At 39.5% G+C, this 8,435-nt stretch overlaps 1 long non-coding RNA gene across 1 annotated transcript; it reads right to left on the bottom strand.

Annotated features, from left to right (window-relative positions):
* Window positions 1–1,378: 1,378 nt before the first annotated feature.
* On the bottom strand, window positions 1,379–8,427 carry LOC132816028 (uncharacterized). Its single transcript, XR_009644734.1, has 3 exons — window positions 8,383–8,427; window positions 1,610–1,720; window positions 1,379–1,431 (listed from the first exon to the last, which is right to left on the bottom strand). It is a non-coding gene; the product is annotated as an uncharacterized LOC132816028 (long non-coding RNA).
* Window positions 8,428–8,435: the final 8 nt, after the last annotated feature.

Below are 8,435 nucleotides of genomic sequence, written 5' to 3'. Positions count from 1 at the left end.
TGATTTGCCAATCCTCTCCTCCACATTCCTGAAACTTTGTGGAGGCCTATAAAAAAACTCCCAGCAGTGTGACCTCTCCTCTCCTGTATCTAACCTCAGCCCATATCACCTAGTCAAATGTTCTTTCAGCCACCGTTATACCGTTCTTGACTAACAAAGCCATGCCTCGCCCTCTTTTACCACCCTCTCTGATCTTAATGAAAGATCTAAACCCTGGAACCTGCAACATCCATTCCTGACCTTGCTCTGTCCATGAATCAGTAATGGCCACAACATTGAAATCCCAGATACCTATCCATGTTGCAAGCTCACCTACCTTATGCCAGATAATCCTGGCATTGAAATAGACACTCTTCAAACCAGCTTGCTATCTGCCAGCACACTCCTGTGACTGTGAAATCCTGTCCATGTCCTCCCTATTCTCATCTACCTATGTACTGGAACTACAACAGTTCCCACCGACCCTGCTGAGCTAATTTAAACCCACCCGAATAGCACTAACAAATTTCCTACCCAGGCTATTATTACCCGTCTGGTTCAAGTGAAGACCATCCTGTTTGTAGAGTTCCCACCTTCCTCAAAATGAGCCCCAACTATCAATATACCTGAAACCTTCCATCCTGCACCAGCCCTGTAGCCACGTGTTCAGCTGATATCTCTCCATGTTCTTCGCTTCACCATCAAATGGCACGAGTAACAATCCAGAGATAACTCTGTTTGTTCTTGCTCTCAGCTTCCACCCCAGCTCCCTGAAATTCTGCGTTTCATTCCTAACACTCTTTCTATCTATGTCATTGGTACCTATGTGGACCATGACTTGAAGCTGGTCACCCTTTCCCTTCAGGACCCCAAAGACATAAACTGAGACATTATGGACCCCAGTACCTGGAAGACAACACACCAACTGAGAGTCTCTTTCGTTCCCAATGATCCTTCTATCTGACCGTCTCACTATTGAGTCCTGAGTGACTTACACTCTCCTCCTTTCCCCCTTCTCTTCTGTGCGACAGGGATAGACGCCGTGCCAAAGACCTTCACCCCAGTGCATACCCCTGGTAAGTCATTCACCCCAACAGTTTCCAGAACGGTATACTTGTTTTTCAAGGGAACAACCACAGGAGATCTATGCATTGACTGTTTTTCTCCCCCTTCTAACAGTTACCCAGGTTTCTTCATGCCCAGGAGCAACTACAACCCAGTAACTCTTATCTATCACAGACTCTGTCTCTCAAATGATCCAAAGTTATTCAGCTCCAGCTCACTTATATAGCTGAGGGGGGGAAAAAAAAATCCCTCCTTTCCCAGAAACCTCTGCTCTCTGAGATGCTGCAGCTGTTGATGCTCGAGGTAAGCTTTTAAAGTTTTAAATCAGTGACTCACCTTTCCCGACAGGCCCCTGATCCAAGCTCCCGCTCTTCCTGCTGCTGGCAACTGAAATAGACCCAAAGGTTAAATTTGTTTCAAGGTTCTGTATTTTGGGCATTTAAGTGTAAATGCATTACTTATCAAATGAAATGAACTTAAAAGATAGTTTCCATAACCACAGTTCTTGGCCGGTACCATTTCACAGGCCTTAAAGTCTGTTGCTCTTTGGACTATACGTCAGTACCTCAAAGTATGTTTTCTTGCTCTTCAGGTTGGAAGATAAACCTAAAGGGGTGCAAGCGCATCCTCCTCATTTGGTCCCCATGTTTCAGGTGGTAGCCAGATCAATCCAGTTCTGTAAAAAGGATTTTGGTTAAAGGCATGCACACCTACAAAAGAAAGATGCAAATTAATTTGTTTCATCTACACTTTCTTTTCTCGTGAAATATCAATTTAATTATAGCTAAGGTGAGTTATTCACATTGGATGTTGTCATTTTCCTGTCACTATTCAGTTGGAATACTCTCATAATACTCTTAAAACGGAATTCAAACATTCCTCTTTGATCCCAAGCACAAACAATTCTCACATATTCCTGCTTTACAATTAAGTATCTCAGATTTCCAAAAGTAACGTGCTAAATTTCTTAAGACATTCCACCTCTCAAAATATTTCAGACTCAAACCAACAGGTTCCCTTCCAACTTGTTGCTTCCCTGGAAACTACTTCCATGTGGTATTCATTCTTGCTCTTAACGAAACATCTAACTAACTACAAATGATAATAACCCCTTTAGCTCCATCCAACCGTTCTCAATCCTTGTTGGAGTGTAGTTATTTGATGAAGTTTTTTTCACAAAAAGGGCCTACAATAATTAAATAATCCCATGGCCTGTCTTGTGCATTCACAGGCCTTGACAGACTATTGTCCTTTCAACTGAAGGGAAGTTCCCATTGTTTATTTGGGCTAGCTTTAAACCAGGCTGCTTCCAGCAGTTCAAGGATTTACAGCAGAGCCCATATATCATTGTGCTGCTTCTCTTAAATTTCATGTTATTTCCATGAAATAACAACTTTTAGCAAGTTATTTATCAGTTCCAATTTCAAAAACATTTAAACCCAGGTTTAGTGGTTTTAAATAGTTCTTTTAGATCAGAAACCTGAGTGATTGGAGTCAGTTTAGGGTTCATCCATTCTCAAATACTTTGGCTCAGAAAATAACATATGGCCTGACTGGTCAAGATAAAGTCTCTAAAAGCCAAAGCTTTAGTCCAAATTAAATGTCTGCAAATTTCCAAAACTATATGTCCAGTAATATGACAAATGTATGGTGAAACTAAAAAACGCTGCTAGCTGAGTTAACTCTCCGGTGGCTTGAGAAGGAGTGGAGCCAAAGCCACCAAGTTATGTCACATAGTAATTTTACTTTGTTTAGAAAACTACCAAAATCTTCTGATCATTTCAAAATGACCCTTTCAATTAGATAGTCATTTCTTTGACTTTAGAATTAGTTTCCAACTGTCTCAAAAGCCTTTTCGTATTTTTAAGATCACTTTCACAACAGAAGCATACATTTCATATCTTTACATTTTCTCAAACATTTTTTTTCAAAAGCTGATCTCAATTGGATGTTTGCCAAACTACAGCTTATCTATGCTTTTAGAACAGCTTGAGCTTGCATGAAAACTTGTTTTCAAATTAAAATTGAAAAATATAGTTCCCAGTATTTCCAAAAGATTTGTACAAAGTTGAAATCCTTTGTCCAACCAATTTTGAATCTTTGCTGTTGTGCAAACAATGCCTTAATTTTTAAGGAGTTCTCTTTAATTCTACAGTGAGCTACCAGTTTCTTGCAGTATTGGGCAGTGGACAGTTGTGGTTCGTTTTCTGGAGATAGTCCTTTTCTCTCCCATATTTCAGCTGTTTCTACCTCATCTTCACGAATGCCTGCTGAACCACTCAGTTGTAGTTTCTTCTCATATTAGCATTAACTCATCTTGCACAATTGCAGACAAAATGTGGTGATGATCATTTGTTCTTTACCTTTATTCTGACCATTGACCTTTTTTTAGCCTCTGGGATGCCCTGTGACTTCCACCATCTCTCAGCATTCTCTGAATTATTCTTGACTTTGTCTTGCCTTAAACATAGTGATAGAGTCCTCCAGCACCAAAGTTGACAGCTTTTTTTTCCTTTATTTCTTCTGACTGCATTTTGATTGTTTCATACGCAGCGCAGATAGCACTAGCACAGCTCTTCTTCAGCACCTGCACGGATACGACCAGTCCAGATTTGGTTCACTTCAGTCCCTGCACAGATACAACTAACACAGAGCCCATTCTAGCAATCTCTTTCATTGGATGTAGATCTGCTCACTGAGCTGGAAGGTTCATTTTCAGACATTTCATCACCATGCTAGGCAACATCTTCAGTGAACCTCCGGAAGAAGCACTGCTGATGATTCCTGCTTTCTATTTATATTGGGTTTCTTTGGGTTGGTGATGTTATTTCCTGTGGTAATGTCATTCTCTTTACAGTGCTTCTACATTCTGTGATTCCTGACCAAACCATCTCGGACCAACTATGTATGGGTAGTAAGTGAAATGTACTCACCTGTTGTGCAGTGCTGTTCTGATTGTGTGAGATGAATATCCTGTTTGTGATGTAATATGTTGTCTTGATTTTAAATAATCAACTGCTGGAGACTGTAAGTTTTTACAAATGTTTTATTTGAGTGTTGCAAGAACTGCCTGAAGCAAAACTTTAAGCATATGGAAGAGTTAATTATCCTTATACTTTTAGCATCCACTTATCCACATTCTAATCTTCTTCCACACACAGCAAATAAAACTAATGCTCCTGTCCTGTCATAAGTTAACGTCTTCTTCACTCAGCCAGGATGTAAACAATCAATCTCACTCTGGAAACTGCCAAGGTCTACCCTACATCGTCTCCTCTCAAGCCGTTCATAGATTGTTTTCATGAACATTGTCTCCTGTTTACAGATGCCTACTGGGATCCGACTGACACTGGACCTTAAGCTGCATAAGATCCACTCAATGCCAAGTTGAAACCTGCCTTCCATTTTGAGTATGGTAATTTCATTTAGTCTTTTAAGAGTTTAAAAATTGGGATTTTCCCTAACAGCAGCAACAATCTTCTCCAGAAGAAGATAAGAGAACATTGAGCAGGAGAAACATCAATGCGATAGAGCCGTGCAGCATTGATACAACAAGAAGACAGAACTTCATTAGATGCATGTTGGGTGATGACCATTCTTTGACTGCAAATTTATTATTGCTCCAAAGAAAAGCCGCCCAAGTTTATTCGCAGAAACAAATGCAGCATTTTTTTGTTTGATTTTACTGTGCTTTTTTTTCCTAAAAATAGTGAAAGAATGTGCATGCTGGAAATCAGAAACAAAAACAGAAATTGCTTGAAAATTTCAGCAGGTCTGGCAACATATGTGAAGCAAAATCAGAGTTAATGTCTTGAGTTCAGTTCTGTTTTCGCTTTTTGTTTCTGGTGATGAATAAAATTTAACATTTTGATCTGTTTGAAGGCTTTCTCACACATGAAATTGAACAACGACAAGTTATTAAAAAAGTTATACTGTGCTGGATATTAAGGCAAGAACTCTTTGAAAGGATAGTAATATGGTATGGTGGTAAGGACGGGTAGCTTTTGCTTGTAGCTGCAAGTAAAGCTGCAGTTGATTGAACAAGTGATTATGTAAAGCAGCAATACATTTTCAAATGTGAAATTCTATTTTCAATGAAGTATTACTTATGTCTCCAGAAGTGTTTATTTGTCATTTCCCTTTCAGTATGGGTACTGTGAAATACTGTTTGTTGCTTACACTGATTGGCCTGGTGCACTGTTGGGCTCTAAATAAGATGCTGGCAGCAGTGAATATTTCTGCCATTGATGAGCACAACAGCAAAAGCAGTGCCACAGAAGTGTGACATATGCACAATGAGATGAACAGCTGAGAATGATGTGAGAGGTCACACACTGAAATCCCCCCAAAAAACTGTCTGAAATTGACACACCTTTTGGTATAATTCAGCCCAAAATATTTGTTTGAAATTTCTGTCTTTTCTTTGTTCCCCATTAAATTTCTTTTGTATCATCCTATAAAGTACCCACATTTATTTTTGCTAAACTTTTCAATTTTACATACTTGAAAAATCTTTTCCAATCTTCTTTATGCTCTTTGTTAGGTTGCGCTCATATCTTACTCTGTTCCTCTTTATCAATTTCTTGGTCATCCTTTGCTGATTATTAAAATCTATCCTATCCTCAGAGTTGTTACTTTTAGATTGTAAACCTCTTAACATGATATTATTCTTAACCATTTTTAGGTACATGGAGGTGTATCACTTTTCCAGTAAAGTTTTATTCTTCAAAAAGACTGTTAAATCAGCATAATCCAATTATCACACCCTATGAATGAATCTCCAGAAACACAGCAACTATTAGCCTTATCATGTGATTCATGTGACATTCATCTCATTAAATTACATCTCTCATCATTCCTTGAAGTGAGGCAACATTTTGATATTTTATAATTAATCTGTTCATAGATGTTACAATTTAAAACTATGAACCAAACCTGTCTTTTTTTTATACAATATTAGTTCTAAAATGAGGTGAGGAGAAACTTCTTCACCCAGAATGGTGAGCCTGTGGAATTTTATGAATATTTTCAGGGAGGAATTAGATCTTATGAATTAGGGGTAAAGGGATTCAAAGGGTGTGGGGAGAAAGTTGAAACAAGGTACCAGGTTGGATGATCAGCTGCAATCATACTGTTTGGCAGAGCAGGCTCAAAGGTCTGAACGACCTACTCCTGCTTCTATTTTCTATGTTTCTAAAATAGGCTGTTCCCTAGTTGGAAGACAAATGTTGTCTCAAATATATTCTCCGAAGTCATTAACAAGTCTCATGTAAAAATTTATTTTGTGCTGTCTAGGTGAAGATTAAAGGCTGATATAATCATTACATTACTCTTGTTATATGATCCAACTTCCTGATTTATACTCAGACTAAGACCATGATTACTGTTACTGAGACTATATATTATACCCATGTTTTTCATCTTAGCTCAACCCATACTGATTCTACATCTTAATTTGAGAGTTTTTTCACTTTTTTTTCCATCTCTCAGGGCTACACCCCTTTCTTTTTCATTTTGTCACTTTTCTAAAAGTACACTGGAATATATAGTTCTGCACTTCAAACACTCCGCTATCATTTCTCAATAACAGGTAGTATAAAACACCCATTTACTTTCTTGCATTTTGTACGTTTAGATATATCATTTGTAATTTTAATATTTTACAATTTTCCCTGATAGCGGTCTTAGTTGATAATGCTTTGCTACTGTTGTTAAACTCTGTCTTGTCCTGACACGGATTGTTTGATTTTATCCAAGTGACTCTGTTTTATAGACTTGACTTTTGTTTTTAGACCATTAAATCACCAGAACCCTCTTGTCGTACCCTATGATTAAACCTCTAGAAACACATCAAACCAATAACCCTATGGCATGATTCATGCAATGTTTATTACATTGAACTACAACGAACAAGAACAAAGAAAATTACAGGGAGAAAGTGAGGACTGCAGATGCTGGAGATTAGAGCTGAAAAATGTGTTGCTGGAAAAGCACAGCAGGTCAGGCAGCATCCAAGGAGCAGGAGAATCGACATTTCGGGCAGAAGGCTTATGCCTGAAACGTCGATTCTTCTGCTCCTTGGATGCTGCCTGACATGCTGCACTTTTCCAGCAACACATTTTTCAGCAAAGAAAATTACAGCACAGGAATAGGCCCTTCGGTCCTCCAAGCCTGCGCCAATCCAGATCCTCTATCTAAAACAGCCACCTATTTTCTAAGGGTTTGTCTCCCTTTGCTCCCTGCTTATTCATGTATCTGTCTAAATACATCTTAAATGACACTATTGTTCTCACCCCTACCACCCCTGCTGGCAACGTGTTCCAGGCACCCACCACCCTTTGCGTAAAGAACTTTCCATGTAAATCTCTCCAAAATCTTTTCCCTCTCACTTTGAATACGTGACCCCTAATAATTGAATTCACCCACTCTGGGAAAAAGTTCCTTGCTGCCCACCCTGTCTATAACTCTCATGATTTTGTAGAACTTAATCAGGTCCCCCCTCAATCTCCACTTTTCTACTGAAAATAAACTTAATCTACTCAACCTCTCTTCATAGCTAGCGCCCTATATACCATGCAACATCCTAGTGCACCCTCTCCAAAACATCCACATCCTTTTGCTCATGTGGCAACTAGAACTGTACGCAGTATTCTGAATGTGGCCAAACCAAAGTCTTATACAACTGTAACATGACCGAACAACTCTTGTATTCAATACCCTGTCCAATGAAGGAAAAACATCCTGTATGCCTTCTTGACCACTCCAGCGACCTGTGTTACCACCTTCAGGGAACAATGGACCTGAACAGCCAGATTTGTCTGTACATCCATTTCTCCACATCTCCTCTCATTCCTTGAAGTGAATGTGTTGCTGGAAAAGCGCAGCAGGTCAGGCAGCATCCAAGGAACAGGACATAAGCCCTTCTTCAGGAATGCTGCGCTTTTCCAGCAACACATTTTCAGCTCTGATCTCCAGCATCTGCAGTCCTCACTTATTCCTTGAAGTGAGGCAATATTTCATATATTTTGTAATCAACCTGTTCAGAGATGATGTTACATACCTCTGGAGTAGGTGGGGCCTGCGGCCTCCTGACTCAGAGGGAGGGACACCACAAGAGGCAACATTTACAGCAATGTCTGTGCCTGTGATCAGGGAAAGGCGTTTGGGTCTTATTTTTTTGGTGAGGGGAATGCCACTAGGAATTGAAGAGCTTGTTAGGGATGCATTTTTAAGACCTAAGAAGCGACAGATCATCACATCGGCCTTATGTTTGAAAAAAAGTTGAGCATGTTTGTCCGTGCTAACATGAGAATCACTGAGTGCCAAGTAAACACGCACCTACGTCTGTGGAGGAGAGTCTCCACCCTGCAGGGAGGGATGTCCTGGGGGAG

This window comes from Hemiscyllium ocellatum, chromosome 5 (genome assembly GCF_020745735.1).
Source record: "Hemiscyllium ocellatum isolate sHemOce1 chromosome 5, sHemOce1.pat.X.cur, whole genome shotgun sequence".
Taxonomy (NCBI): domain Eukaryota; kingdom Metazoa; phylum Chordata; class Chondrichthyes; order Orectolobiformes; family Hemiscylliidae; genus Hemiscyllium; species Hemiscyllium ocellatum.
The sequence above is the reverse complement of the archived record's forward strand: the minus strand, read 5'-3'. Positions and strand labels throughout refer to the sequence as shown.